This window comes from Crocodylus siamensis, chromosome 10 (genome assembly GCF_052110815.1).
Source record: "Crocodylus siamensis isolate JL-2025a chromosome 10, ASM5211081v1, whole genome shotgun sequence".
In the NCBI taxonomy this organism is placed as follows: domain Eukaryota; kingdom Metazoa; phylum Chordata; order Crocodylia; family Crocodylidae; genus Crocodylus; species Crocodylus siamensis.
The window spans coordinates 4,816,133-4,831,238 of NC_143404.1; the positions used below are offsets into that span (position 1 = coordinate 4,816,133).

At 62.7% G+C, this 15,106-nt stretch overlaps 1 protein-coding gene across 2 annotated transcripts in view; it reads left to right on the plus strand.

Annotated features, from left to right (window-relative positions):
* Window positions 1-10,365: 10,365 nt before the first annotated feature.
* The window catches only part of PDGFRB (platelet derived growth factor receptor beta), a 40,509-nt gene continuing 35,768 nt past the window's right edge, over window positions 10,366-15,106 (plus strand). For both annotated transcript variants that reach the window (XM_090064466.1, XM_090064470.1), the window contains exon 1: window positions 10,366-10,519. The gene's annotated coding sequence lies outside the window, so the exon portion shown is untranslated. The remainder of the gene's footprint in view (window positions 10,520-15,106) is intronic.

The window sequence follows — 15,106 nt, forward strand, 5'->3', positions numbered from 1 at the left end:
CTCACCCTGCCGTCCAGCCTCCGCTCCCTGCTGCCGTGCGGCGGACGAGACTGGGCAAGGCGCACCCAGGGTCTGACCCCATAAATGGCAATTCTGATGTCCTTATGGCCTAGCTCCCTCCCTCCAGACCCGGCTTGGACCCCCTGCCTCGGGGACCCACAGCTCCCCCCGAAGTGGCAGGACTGGGACACAGGGATCATGTCGGGGAAGGGCAGAAAGACTGGGGCAGCCCGGGGTATCTTGCCCCAGAAAGGGCAGGGGTGTTTGCACATGGGATCCTGTGCTGGTCTAACAGCCTGAGCCTATAACACGCTGACTCGGAGGCTGGATTCACGCCCCCTCAGGCACGCCGGGGCCGAACCCAGCTCAGCAAGGGCCAGCCATGCGCCGGGGCCAAATGACCAAGACGCCGGCGGGGGGAGCGGGAAGGTGTAGCGCAGTGCAGCCGGCGGCTGGGCTGGGAATGGGCCGGCAGGTGGACAGACGGACTGGGCGCAGACTCTCAGGCGCAGGCACAGCCCAGGGAGGACCTTGCAATTTCTCCCCCGAGCTGAGCACCGCTAGGAGCGGGGTCGGGCTGGGAACAAGGGGTCTCCCAGGCTTTGGTGTCTCCCAAAAGGATCCTGCCGTCCTGGGGTCACTGCTGGCCTGGTCCCTTCTCCCAGCTGCCCAAAGCTTGTGCCTGTGGCCCCCCGCATGGCCTTGGGGCTCCCTTACAGCCCCCTGCCCCCAGCTCAGACCTCACTCTGTCCCTGGTCCAAATCCAGGCTCCTGCTTCTGCCTCACTGAGCCCCTGGTGCGGAGGGCAGTGGAGCCCCGGGTGCATGGGGGAGGTTTTCTTGCAATTTTCTCTCTCCAAAAAAATTTCCCAAAGACCTGAGAGTGCCTTTTCCAGGCAGGGAGACCCCCTCTGAGCCGTGGGGAGAAGGCAGTGCACAAGGCTGCCCCTGCCCCAAGCTGGAGAGAACCTCTGCCTGGTAAATGGAGGCACCTAGAGACCTTGCCGAGCCCCTGACCTGGCCTCCTGGACAGCACCAGCCAGATAAAGCCTGAAGCCAGACGGCTCCCAGTCCCTATGGCTAAAACCGGACAACCGGCTGGGTGCGAGATAATGCATCGTCTCAGGCTACGGCTCGCAGCAGAAGTGGTGCAAGGCAGTGGGCTCCACGCTAGGCTGAACCGGCAATGAAGCTGCATCCGCCGCGATGGCTTTGAGGCAGGACGTTCACTGGGGCATTCACAGGGACCTCGTGGGGGGCACGGGGCCTGTCAGTCTGGAGGTGAGGCGCGCACGTGCAATGTAAGCCCAGAGATTTCAGCCGGGGCAGCTGCTGAGCGGGGACTGGTTCCAGACCTGGTGCCATCCAGGGGGCCGTGCTAAGCGGCCCTAGGTGATCACCAAGCCCGGTGTTTCTGCAGAATTAAAAGCTTGATGATACGGGGCTCTCGTAGCCCTCGAGAGACTGCCAGGATTGACAACTGGTCTGAGAAGGGAGTGAGCCACCAGGCTGGTGCATGGATCTCCAGCCCTGGTTCGAAGACTGCAGCAGGAGACTGGTTGTTTCATAACCAGCAGCAAAGCCATCACAGTGCTCTCTCATCAAGCCCAGGAGAGGGCACAACAAAAAAACCCCCATGCAACAAGCACCCCCCCGCCACCACACCATCTCCCGCTACTGGGAGCACAGGGCCACGTCTCCTGTTGCCTTCCAACAAACGGCTGCAGCCTGGACCCTAGGAGGTAGGGATGCTTTGGGCTAACAACCTGGTGACCTGGACTGTGGTTTGTGCTAACACAAGCCATGACCTGGGATGGAAAACCATCCCCAGGCACCAGCCCCCTGGATTTCCTACATCCTCTGCCCGTGTAGGTGCGCACGGTGTAGGGCAGTGCCAGGGAGCTCCATGCCAAAACAGCCGTGGCCGTGCAGCATGGCACCGGGCGCAGTCGTGACAGCAGCACTGGGTGAAGTGAACGCCACTCTCACGGCAGCTGCAGGACACTTGGAGTCTCTCCTGGGACGATCACCCCTTCAGCACGGTCCCAGCGTGGGCATGCCGGTGCCTCCGCCTGTCCTTCACGTACACCGTGCCCTAGTCACCGGGTCTTAAGCCAGGTCCTGCGTCTGTTTGTGAAGGGCTCTGGGGCTCCCGGGGATGCTGTCAAAGTGCAACCATTTATTTGCTCAAGGTGGGATTTCCAAAGGTGCAGCACTGCCGGGGAACAGAGCTAGGACAGTGCTTCTGAAACCCTCGCCGGCACCCCCGGCACGATAACCCAGCACGGGCATGTGCAGATCCATGCTGCCGGCTGGGCTGGCTCAGAGGCCCCTTGCTGGCGGTTCCCTGTGTCCCGTCCTGTTCTGCTTCGATGTTTCTCGGCCCCAATTCAGCCCGAGCTTGGGCACAAATATGCACGCGGGTAAAAAGTCGACTAGAAACCCATTTCATCGGCTTCTCCTGTGCAGGGCCTGCACAGGTCTCTGGGCTCCCCAGACCCCTAATGAGATGGCATGGAGATTTGAATGGATCTGAAATGCTCGGCTCGCAAAGCAGGGACGCCCGGTCCCACCCTGCCGCAGCCGGGGCTCCTTGGCTCGGATGAAACGGGGCCGTATTGTCCTTCAGGGAGCGTGGGGCAGGGATCGGTAAAAGGGAGATGCGTGGGAGCTTCTAGGAGGGAGCAACTCAGCTGCCCCCACTCCACAGGGTGTAGGGGAGGCACGTACCTCCGGGACCGTCCTCTCCGGTGCCATCCACAGCTCATCCCCTCCCTGCTTTCCACCCTCTCCCCTGGCCCTGATGCTGCCCATGGGGAAAAGCCATCACAAGGTCTCAGGAGAGGAATGAACCCCCTAAGGTTTTCGTGTCTGGTCTCTAGCAGTGTAGGAGAGGGGGAAGACTCATGGTGGGGCAGCTGGAAGGATACAGGAAAGAAGCCGCAGCTTAAGCTGTGTGATTTGGCATGCAGGGGCATGCAGAGGGGCCTGGGAACCCTGCCCGGGGCTCCCGTGTGCCCCATACAAGAGCCATGGTGGTGTCGCCTGGCATAAAGGCCTCTCTGTGGCTTGCGGTGACTGTCCCTCCCCGTGTCCCTGGCTCCATGATGCATGGGAAATGTAACCGCCCCAACACACGCAATAAATCCCACACTGTCGTACCCGCTGGCTCCTGTGCCCCTTGATTGATGGGCTAATTCTGTCCCTCCTGGTTCCTTCCCATAGCCCAGCCACGCTGGCAGCTTTGTTTAAACAAAAGAGCTCGTCCTCTCTTCCTCCTCCTGCCTGATCATGCAAAGAAGCCCCAGCTCCCTCTTCCCCTGCGAAAGTCTGCCGTGAAAAGAGTGGGGAAGTGAAGACAGCGCAAGGGAGAACTGGGCCCTGCTATGCAGCGGCTGTGTCCCACCCCAGAGGTGGCTGCATGTCAGTGATAGGCGATGCGCTGTGTACACAGGCCAGATGCAAGCTCCCTTCACAGAGATGGAGGGGGACTATTTGATGTCCTCGAATGTACAGAGATGGAGGGGGAGTGATCCTGAAGTACCTGCAGCTCGCAGGCAGGGACGGGGGCCTCGGGAAATGTTGGCCACAGAGCCCCCAGGCTGAACCAGCCGCCCCCTGAGCCGGCGCCTGCTGCAATCCAGACGCAGCCCTGCCCGCTCCCCCAGCACTGCAGCCCTGTGCACCTTCGCCAGGCGCTTGCTCACGACGCGTCCCGCGTGCTGCAAGTTCCCTCCGAGTTGCGAGTTCACCCTGGTGGGAAGGGCTGGGCTGGGGAGGGGAAGGGGGAAGACAATGGGGCCATAAAGATCCTCTTGTGATAACTTCTCTTTTGGATCCGTTTTATGACCACCAGGGATTAGGCTTGGAGAAGTCTGTCCATGGAAAACAGCTCAGTCTTTATGGGCCTGAGAGCAGGGCTCTGTCTCGGTCAGCTCTCCTGAGGTCCCGCTACGCCCCTTGTCCCCCATCTCCAAGCAGGATGCTCCTCGCTGGGGGACAAGCAACAGCCCCACCGCCATGAGAAGCGGGTCTGCACTGGGGGGGACCACCGGCTGACCCCCCGGTTCATGGGTGTGGAAGGAGACGAGCGTCACTGGAGCCCAGCGCACGCTGTCCAGGCCCCTTTGCAGCAGTCACCTTGACATCATCTGGGGATTTTCTGTGCACGGGAAATCCCTGCCTGGCGGCTTCAGCTCCACCTTCCCATTGCAGCAGTCCCCTGCAGGGCTGAGCAGGGCGGCCGCACTCGCTCCAGGGGCCTGGAAGGAAAAGCCCGGAGCCATAATCCCCGGGGTCCTTGGGAAGGGCCCTGAGCTCAGGGGCTTTCTGCTCGCAGACCCCGTCCATATGCACTGCCCCAGGGAAGGGAACAAGGGCCATGTGGCCCACTGGCAGCAAGGCCAGTCCCCAGAGCTGATGGCCCTTCTGGCCGGGAAGGGGCACAGGATCCTCTCCCTGAGCTGGACCCGGAGCCCTGCGGGCTTCAGACGTCCCTCGGAGGGGAAACCCTTGTCCTCGCGGCTCTGCCGAGCCCGGGCAGGGGTTGCCCCGGGTCTTTCGTTGCCCACGCAGAACGGCCATGGTTCTGCTGGAGCAGGGGGAGATGCTCTCCCAGCAGCCAGGCCCTCCTCCTTGGTCTGGGGGCTTCATCCCCCAGCCCCAGCTCTAACGCTAAGGGCCTGTCTGGTGCCCTGGCTCTTGCAGAGGGGAGAGCACCACCAGTGAGTGGTGACAAATTTCCTTGGGGGTGTGAGAGCCTCTCCCACCCCCTCCGCAGCCACCGGCAGGACAGGCAGTCTGCTCCCATCTCTGCTTGAAGGGAGCAGGGGACGCGGATCTGCCCTTGCGGGACCTCCAGCATCCCGGGGGCCATTTCTAAGGGGCTGCTCCCTCAGCACCGGTGGCAAATAAGTCTTCAGGCGAAACAGCTGGCAAGAAAGCCCGTGCCTCTGGGTTAGCCCTGAGCACCGCAAGAGGTAACCCGGCAGCTCTGCGATCTGACCAGGGCCGGGCTGAGCCCTCGAGGCCGGGGCAGACCCGATGCCAGGGTGAGGGGCAAGAGGCGGCAGATGGAGGAGCCCACTGGCGGACAGGGAGGGGCTGTTTCGGGTGGCCCCTGCGTCTGCAGGGCAGAGAAGCCAAGCCCGAGCGGGCCAGCGCCAGGCCGGGCTGGGTCTGACTCCGGTTCATCCGTGGTCTGACGGCACCACCTGGTGGAGACGGGCTCCCCGGGGCCCACGGACCACGAAGGAGCCGCCCGGCAGAGGCGCCCCGGCGCTGGGCAGTGGCCCTGGCACAGCACCCCGCGGGGCTGGGGTGGGAGCGGGGGTCCCGCGCCCCAGCAGAGAGGGCAGGAGGCGCCAGCCGCCTAGGCAGGGCACAGCTGTGCTCAGACGAAACCCACGGCCACCTCGGGGCTCATCCACAGCGGTCGGGATCCCCTTGGTCCTGGACGGAGGCTGGAGGGCAGCTGGCTCTCACCGCCTGGGGAGGGAAGCCCTGGAAGTACGCCCCAGGCAGAGAAAGCAGGGCCAGGCACCTGAGCTAGTGCTACGTGGGGGGGTTGTACGGCTGTGCACCACGCGTGCAAGCTGCACCGACACTGGTGGAGAGGAAGACCGCAGTGGTGTGCCCGTACCCTGGCTGTCTGTCTGTCTGTAGGTCGCGCATCGCCCCAGGAGCCAAGGGCAAGCAGGGTTTTGCAGACGGCTGCCTCTCGCCGCCTGCAAGCTGCCCGCGGGGCTCGGTCCCTGGTCTCCCATGGGGGCTGCGCGCTCGGGGCCGTGTGGCACGCGCACGCCACAGGCTTGCACATTCCAGCACACGCCGGAGAGGGAGCGGCTGGTCCCCGCCGCCGCGCTGGGCCTCCCCACCGCCCCCAGCCCACCCCGGCCAGGCCGCGGCAGCATTCCCAGCACATTGCTCTCATTCCAGGCGTCACGTGGCTCGCTCTCCTCCTGCCCGGCTCCGCAGGGAAGGGGGCAAGCCCTGGCAGGAGGAGGGCAGGAGCTGTGCGTGCCCTCGTCCTGCAGCATGCTGCGGCTCTCCGGCACGATACGAATTTTCATTTCTCCCCGGGGAGAAACTTGACAATCTTTGCGTTCTCCTATGCCCGAGGAAGGGCGCATGTGCCTGAAAGCTTGCAAATAAAGGAAGTTGGGTTTTTTGCAACTGTCTAGTTGGGCTAATACAAGATATCGTCTCTACCACCCTGACCGCTTGCCTTGGCAGCGCTCTCAGAGGAGAGGGCTGAGGGGACATCCCCGATAGCCAGAGGCCTGGACCCAGGCTGCAAGCAGTGCCCTGCCCTGCTGGAGGCCAAAGGAGACCCCTCGCTCTCCTGGGCCCCCTGCCCCTCCTGTCCCACCTGCCTTACCCCCTACTAGTAACCTCCCCCTGCTGCCTCTGGCACCATTGTGGGGCCCAGAGCAGGCAGCCTTTGGCTTACACGCTGCATCACTCATGGGGCAGCACCAGCACGGCCTCAAAAGCAGGGGCTTAAAAAAAAGCATCCCTTTTTTCTTTTTAAACCAGCCTCTTTTGTTTCTGCATCCTGGTTTCCGAGCTCCTGTCCTCCCGCTCTGCCCGGCAAGGCCTAGAGGCTGCCACAAATGCTAAATAGGGAGAGTCCAGGGATGGAAATGCAAGAGCTGGGCACTGTGGAGCCTGCCTCTGTGGCACTACCCCAGCTCGCCATGGGAGGGCACTGGGCACAGCTGTTATGGGCACAGGAGTTGTCCAGACAGTGCACAGACATGCACCCGGTCTTTGCAAGGGGCACAGGGCTTGCGACATGCAAAGACATGGCCCGGGGCAGGTGATGTACCTCGCCACACCTGCATCGTGCACACACACGTAGGTGCGCACACATCTGCAGATGCTTCTCTGCACCTAGAACCTGGACCCCAAAGTATCGGGGACAGGTGTCTGGCTTGGACGCTCACCCAGGCCCGCCCAGCCCAGTGGCTCGGATCACCTGTACCTGCTGCAGCTCCATCTTTCCTTTACTTGGCCATCCTGGGAGCCCCACTGTGCAGGGCAGGACAGAGCTGAGCCCTTGCCCTGGGACCAGAGACTGAGGCATGGGTGGGACTCTGCTCCGCTCTGCCTCGTGGAGCAACGTGCCAGAACACAGCGGTGACTCCTAGACCTTCCTCCCGGCCGATGGGATGCCTACGGTCTGCGCTGCCCGGGACCGGGTGGAGTAGGGCCTGGCCACCCTGTGCCCTGCCCTCCAGCTCTGCCAGCACCCTCCGTGCCCCCGGGGGTGCACTCCCCCTTCGGCTGGCCTGGCACAGCGGCAGCAGAGCTCACAAGGGGTTAATCATTCCAGTGCCTAAGTGGCTCCAGATGTGCTGGAATGACTGGGGTGACCGGAAGCGCCGCTATTCGCATTCACGCTGGAGCGCGCGGCTGCTCCCACCAAGGCACCAGGCAGGAAGGGCCAGAGCTGGGGGCAGCCCCCAAAGCCTGGAGGAGAGTCAGGGATGCATTTCAGCCCCCATCTCCCTGCAGACTAATGGGATCGTCCCAGAGCAGAATGGGCACAAGGCTCCTGTGCCCCTGGCCTGGCGGTAGCATCAGCCCCCAGAGGTGGGGACCAGAGCTGCCCATTGCCGTCGCACTGGGGGGGCTCATCGCCGCACCACGGAGGCCCACCCGTTGCTGTGATAACCACAGCCGCGGGACACGGTGTCTCTGCATGGTGACAAGAGCTCATGCATCAGGGCCTCATGTTGCATCAATTCCCACCTGGACAAAGTGGTCCAGGTGGCAGCCCCAGGCACCTGGCGGCAGCTCTCCTTGAGGCCCTGCCAGGGCTCGAAATGGCCCCTGCGACGCCATGCCGGTGCTTGCGTCAGCCTGGGTGTCCCTGCCACCCCGCTCGTCATCCCCAGGGCTAAATGAGCAGCAGGTGCTAGCATGACTTCCAGGGTGAGCAGATGCTGCTCCATGCCCCCATGGCTAGTGATAGGGCCTCTGACATCTGTCTCATGGCCTGAGGCTTAGACCCCCACCTCCTGGGGAGGAAAATCACCCAGGACATCTCTCTGCGGGTGTAGCTTGGCGGAGCGGAGAGGAATCCCCCTTTATTTAAGTAGCCGGGGGACTGGCGAGGCCCAAGTGCTGCCCAGGTCCCTGGTGCAGGCAGAGGCCAGGAGCACCTCAGGCCCCGTGGGCACTACTGAGCTCCGCATCCCTGGAGCAAACCCCAGAGCTCGGACGTAACTAATCCCTCTGAGCACCACGGCTGGGCGGAGGTCTCTTACGCCGGAGCAAAGGGAGCTGGCGAGAGCAGGCAGCCCCTCTCCTCCTGCAGATGTGGCTTACTCCGGGCTGCCTGGCTCCCGTCCCGCAGCGCCCGAAGCCCAAACACCGAGTTCCTAAACAACGCGACCTTGGACAGGCGCGAGGGATGCAGCAACAAGGACTCGGAGCCGTTTGCAGCATGCACCAGGCCCTCCTTAGCACGCCTTGGCCTCTACGATGGCTACGATGGCAGGCCCTTCCCGAAGCCCCAGGGTAACAGCCCTCTGCCCTCCTCCCGAGGGGCCTCAAGACCCTGCTGCCTTGCCAGGGAGGGCACACCTTGGAGCCCCCAGCCTGCCCACGGGACGGAGGTGACCCCAGGCTCTTGGTACTGGGCAGCTGTCCCATCAAACGGCTTGCGGCTAAAGGCGAACAGCCCCCACCCTTCCGTCCTGCCACCCCACAGGGCTGGCCTGCAGCAGCTGGGGAGAGGTTTGAGGCTGTACCTGCCCCCCGAGGGCCCTGGGTCCGTCCCTCCCAGCTTCTCCCCCCACCACTCAGCACGCCGCGAGCAGCTTCCCATCTCAGGAAGGCCCCCGGGACGTGTCTGTCTTCGCAGCCCCTTCTCGGCACCCAGGGCGGGTGCTCCGAGGGCCTTTCCCTGCCTCCGAAAGGAATGAATCCCCAGTGCAAATAGCAGGGGCACCCGTGCAGGTCCCTCGGCGCTGCTCCGTGCCCCGTTTCTGGCTTCCCACCAGCCCATTCACCTCCACGCAGGCTGCCCCTGCCCTGGGCTGACCTGCACCTCTCGCCTCTCGCTCCCTTGTGTCCCGGGCACCGAAGGATGCTGCGCAAGCACAGCCCCATTGTATGGTAACAGCTCGGGGTTTCCCGTGGACAATTCCTCCCCCTCTCCCATCAGCAGTCTCTGGATAAGCCGTCTCCACTTGGCTTGTCATCAAGGAGAGGAAGAAGATACTGAGATAACCGGAGATAAGCAGCAACTTCTGAAAGCGTGGGGGCCGGCGACTCATCCGCCGGCTCGACTGGAAACCATCCACCTAGCAAAGGAAAATGGTGCCTCCAAGCTGCCCTTCGCCTAAGGGGCACGCAGCCCGTACCCAGTCAGCTAAATATTGTTGGAGAAGGGCAGGGGAGGCTTTAGGAAGGGCTTTTTGGCCTGGGGAGATGTCCCGGGACAGCGCTGCTGGCACAGCGTGGTGGCGTTCTCCGCCAGGACGCTCTTTCGGGATTCGGAGTGTCGTTTGGCGACCAGTTTGAGACATGGAGAAGAGTTGTTTCCAGAGAGAGAAACCCGAGGCCGAGCACGGGGGGTTTCCTTGGGGTAAAGGCACACCAATGACCTGCTGGGCCTGGGAGGCACTAACCTCCATGAGCATTTCCCAGGTCGGCTCAGTGGATTGTCACGTGCTTGCAACATGTTTTTATTCTCTGGGCTTTCCCAGGATATCCTGGTGAAACCAAGGCCTGAAACCAGCTCCAGACTCACCCACAAAAGGCTCCACTAAGCCGTAAACTCACCCAAAAAAGTGTCCAGCTATGGCATTAGGCTGCCGGAGCCAGCGAGGTGCCGTAGGTTATCCCCTGCACCAGGGCACTCAGGGAACCCCCCGCATTTTTGCAAATTCGCCTCCCTTCCCGAAGCTCGGGGTGCACATCCAGACTCAGGGCGAGAGGGCCCTTGTTTGAATCCCGCGGCACCCCACCGCCAACTCGGGCTCCTTTGCTAGCCCTGGTCCCTGGCCCTGGAAGGACGTGCTCTCCTTCCTCCCGGGGCTGTGCCAGCGCGGCGGGGGGCTACGGAGCCCGCGCGCAAGGGGCTGCACGCCGCCGGGGCCGGGTGGTGGCTGGAGAAGCACGGCGGCCGGCCAGCCTGCTGCCAGGGGCTCAGCCTGCACGGTGCCAGCTCCGGCCCAGAGCCGAAGGGAATGTGTGGAGTCAGTCGAGCACAGGCCTTCTCGAAAAAAAAATGAGTCAGCTGCTGGCGTGGGCAGCGGATTCTCTAAACATCCCCTCATATCCTGAGAAAGGGGGAAAATGGGAGGGGGGCTGGAAGCAAAGGGAAAAAAAAAAAAGGAGGAGGCAGGGAAAAGAGCCAGAATTGAAAGCAGACGCGGAGAGCGGAGCTAGAGCCAGCCCAGCCCAGGGAGGCAGGGCAGGGCAGGGGCTGCTCCCCGGAGGCGGCTCGGATGCTGCAGGCGGGACAGAGCTCGGGGCAGCCCTGGCCAGGCGCGGAAGGGCTCCAGGTAAGGGCGCGCGAGTCCCCCCTCGCCCCCCGGCTCTTGCAGTTAACTCCCGGCGGCCATGCACCTCCCCAGGTTTGGGACTGCAGCGGGGAAAGGGACCCTGCTGTCTGCCCGGGCTGGAAGTGGCTCCGCTGCAAGTCCCCAGGGAGCGGGTTGTACAGGGGGAAGTGGGTGCCCCTGGCAGGGGGCTGGGGGGTCGCATCCAGAGCCGGGCAGACGGGGCAGGCACCCCCGAGTGGGACAGAGGCAGCAGGGTGGCACCCCGGGGGGAGAGCCAACCTGCCCTCTGCAGGGCTGGGGTGAGGGGGGCTCTGCCCCCCTTTCTGCTCCTGTCCCAGTGCCCCCAGCTGTGCCCGGGCAAAGGGGGGCAGAAGCTCCCAGGCTTCCCCCCTCACCCCAGCCCTGCAGAAGGCAGGTTGGCTCTCACCCCGGGGTGCCACCCTGCTGCCTCTGTCCCACTCGGGGGTGCCTGCCCACGGCTTGCGGGCAATGCCAGCCTGGGCACGGGCAGCAACCTCCAGGAGCCGCAGGGCGGGCTGTGGAGGGGTCACTCTCGGTGACGGCAGGGGGAACGGGACAGGAGAGCTCCGGACACCACCCCCGAGTGCAAGCCTCGGCCCAGGCTCTGCCTCTTAGAAAGCAGCTCTGCGGGTGCCCGGCTGTCAGGACGGGCCTGCAGGTACCGCGCCGTCCCCCAAGGCACTTTGTCAGGGCCCCGTGGGAAGACGGGGCTGCGCTTGCTCCCCGGAGCAGGGTGGCTCCTCAGTTGTGCCCTTTGGTCTCCCCGCCGACCCCACAGCAGACCCCCACCGAGGGCAGTGCCGGGTCTGCGGGCGACCTGGAGGGAATTGAAGGCTGGCAAGCCTCAGGTGCTCACTCTAGGAAGAACTGAAGCTTGTGTTTGGGTCCCGCTGACTGCAATGTGAGGCCGGCTTCCCTGTGCAGACAGGCGTCCCTCTGCCCAGGACTTCCATGGCACCATTCAGTGGGACCTGGGCAGCCCTGGCCACGTCCGCCCTTGTTTCACGTGGCCCTCGGCGTGCGCCTCCACGTGAATGACTGCTGTGCTTGCATTAGCCAGGGAGGGTCAGGACCGCACCTCCCCTGCTTGAAATTTGCCCCTTGCAGCGTCCAGGTGAGCCTTAGCGGATAATGTCTGGCAGCTCGGGTCTCGGGCAGAGCCGCAGCTTGAGACTCGGGGTAATCTCGGGGGGCAGCAGCTGGAGCAGAGCTCTCACCGCTGCCGGGACCCCAGAGCGCTCCCTCCCGAGCAGCCTGGAGCCATCGGCCTCACTGGAAAGCCGCGTTCTGGTGCGTTGTAGGCCGCGAAAGCCCATCAAGTCAGGGCGAGAGCCCCAAAGGAGGCTGAGCCGTGCGATGGGACCTTGAATGAGTTAGTGCTTCTGAACCCACTCACGGGAAGGGGCCCGCGTGCTCTGGCCAGCCTCCTCTTGGAGAGGAGGGACTTTTCACAGGGGAGCTTTGCACCTTTGCTGTTTGAAAAGACAAACCTTGAGTGGAAGCATTTCCCAGCTCAATGGGCAAGGAAAAGGCTCTTCTACCCAGCACCCATCCAGCATCCCAGAGTGGGTGGCCTGTGCGAAGCGGCTGGGTGTCTCTGCTCAGGTGGGCAGCAGAGAAGGGGCGAATGGTGTTGCCGTTTAAATTTGGTCCTTAGGGACTGAGGGTAATCCTCCGGGAGCTGAATGGACGGCACTCGGCGGTCACCCACCCTGGGTCTGTCGCGGCGCTGCACAATCCGTGTTGCATTTGTGGTCGTGAGCGTGAAAAACTGAGGCCAAAGTTTTCCAGGGAGGTGGGTGTGTTTGAGCGCCTCCAACCTGGGGGCACTCAGCTGAAGATGGCTGTTGACGGTCGTCTTGTGTAGAGCTTAGATTATGGTTTTTATGGGATGCTTTGCATAGGGGTGATCCTGCCTGAAGCAGGGGGCTGGACTCACTGCCTCCCTTCCAGCCCTGCGGCTCCACGCGGCTGGGAAAAACAGCCTGTTATGCAGAGTGCTGAGTGCCCCTCTGACAGCTCAGTCCCTTGCTGAGGTCTGTGTCCAAAAACAGTCATGCCACCGCAGGGAGTCGTGGTCCCACATGTTCAGTGGCTGGGAACCAGGGGCTTCTGCAGACCTCACCTGCTCTGTGCTCATTGCCTGTGTGATCCCACCAGAAGTGGGAGCTCAGCCACGGTGGCTTCTCCTCCATGCAGGGCAAGAGACCGCACAGCTTGGCTCCCTCTCGGGGTAGGTCTGAGCATGCAGAGGTATCACCGAGCGGCTGCCACACGAGAAGTCCCCCACCTGTCAAGTCCCCCTACGTCCAGGTACTGAGAGCTGGCAGGGCAGGGGGAAGGCTAGGAAGAGCAGCACGCAGCGCCCCGGTTTCCCACATGTCCCCAGAGCCACGTGGAAGGAGGATGGTGAGCAGAGAAAGGTCTCCTGCCTGAACTGCCGTTGGGAGGTGAATCTGAGCGATAAGTGAAGTGTAGGCAAGGAAGAGGGAGTCCAGAGGGAAGCAACAGGAGGGATGAGAGGTTTACAAACCTGTTAAAAAAAAGGTTGAAGGAACTAGGATCCTTTAGTCTAGAGAAGAGAGGACTGATATGAGATGTCTCCCCCTTATGTAAAAGGTTGTAGAGAGGACAGTGAGCTGCTGTCCGGGATTTCCATTTTGGATGTCTATCTTGCTGGGATCCTATGACCCCAGCCGACTTCCTGCCCCTGGGGCGGGGGGCTGGACTCGCTGATCCTCCGAGGTCCCTTCCAGCCCTAACCTCTATGAACCTATGACAAAAAGAAATCGATTTTATTTGCAACACAGAAGATTTGCAAATCTTCCTCAGCTAGAAAACCTGGATCCTTCCTCCTTGGAGGCTTTTATGAGCGGGTTAGATGACCATGGGCCGGGGCTGGTCTCTACGTGTATTCAAACCTGCCTCCATGCAGGGGTTGAGCTGGATCATTTATCAGGGCTCCCATCCAGCCCTGCATGTCTATGGTCTGTAGCCTGCAGCTGATGCCAACCTGGTGACGGGAGCTCAGTTCCCCCATTCAGGTCTGACCTGGGTTGCAGGGTCCTGGAGAAGGGTGACCCTTTGCTCCTGCTTTTTTGGCCTCTACCTGGTGCAGCTGCATCACAGGCTCGCCTCTGCCCTGCAAGCAGGGAGGTGACATGGCGACGAGGGAAGAAGTATCCAGCCCCATCTGGGGACAAAAGTCCGGAGGCTTCGCTGTGCAGACATACGAAGCTGGAGTCCGGAGTCATGCACCAGCCTCGTCTGCCCATAGCCTGTGCCACGGGCTGTCGTGGGGATTTGGCCCAATGTTGACCAGAGTTCAGGGACTGCCCTGGCTCTCGGTTTGGGACGGGACATCAGGAACGCGAGGGAGGACTGGGACCGCAGTCTCCCAGGAGCAAGTTTGCTTTTCCCCCACTGTTTGCAGCCCTGGGACCGGGTCCCCGGGAGAGGATCTTGGAGGGAGGCTGTAAACTGGGTAAACTGTGAACTGAGACCCTGGAGCAGCTCCAGGAGGCTCCTTCCGTTCTGTCAGGCAAATAGGACATAACAAGTTCAATTTTCCTCCCACCCCCAATGCCTAATTAGGCTCCCTGAGGCCAAGTGCACCTCGGCCCTCCTCCACTGCCCACCCCCTGCCAGGCACTCTTGTCTCCAGAGCTGCCCCCTCTTCCAGGAACCAAGCGGCACAAAAACGCTGCTTCTTGTTTGCAACGCAGCCAGAGGCCGAGTTGTGGGTGTGCAGCCCCGAGCGCACAGTCGGATGCGGTACCTGATCCACATAACTCCCAGCCAAAATGGGCAGTGGGGTAGGATCCTCTTTGTTTCAGGGGCCCAGCAGAGCGAAGTGAATTGCCCAAGGTCACACAGGAGGGCTGTGGCAGAGGAGACCGAGCGGGCCCGTGCAGCCTTGAGCGAAGCAGGCGGGGGCTGGCGTGGAGGGACTGGGAGTGCTGAGGGCAGGGGGGAGCTCATCGCTCTGCATGATCTGGGGGGGAGCATGCGCCAGCAGCCGGCTTCTCCTCTCCGCCGCGGCTAGCGAGCGCTACTGGCTGGACGCGGCCTCCCTCCCAGCACGATGAAAGGAGCTCTATCAATGTCAGAGGCTCAGAATAATGATGAGCGCCAGCGCGCTGCAGCTTAAAGGGCCCGTGCAGAAAACCGGCGCCTGAAAAAGCCGCTGATGCTCAGCGCAGGGCGGCCCAACCGGCCCGGGGCCTTCTCGGAGCAGACGCAGGCCCAGATTACAAGCACGGACCTCCAAGCTCCTAGAGCCAGGGGCAGGGCTCCTAGCCGTTTCCCTGGGATCTCTCCAGCCTATACGACCAACCTCTGCAACAGCAGGACGGTGGCTGCCGCGGGCCCCCGGCTGTCCCTGTGTCATATCTTGCGCCTGGCTGCAGTTTTGTCAGTGGGTTAGACATTGGACTTGTCCGGCGGGGTTTGCCCAGGGCCGATCCAGGGGAGCGGACTAGGTGCGACATCCGCAGCCCCCTGCCTCCCTGGGAGAAGGGGAAACCCCTCCCCAAAGATCTCAGCCCTCGATGGAGGGAGCAGCCC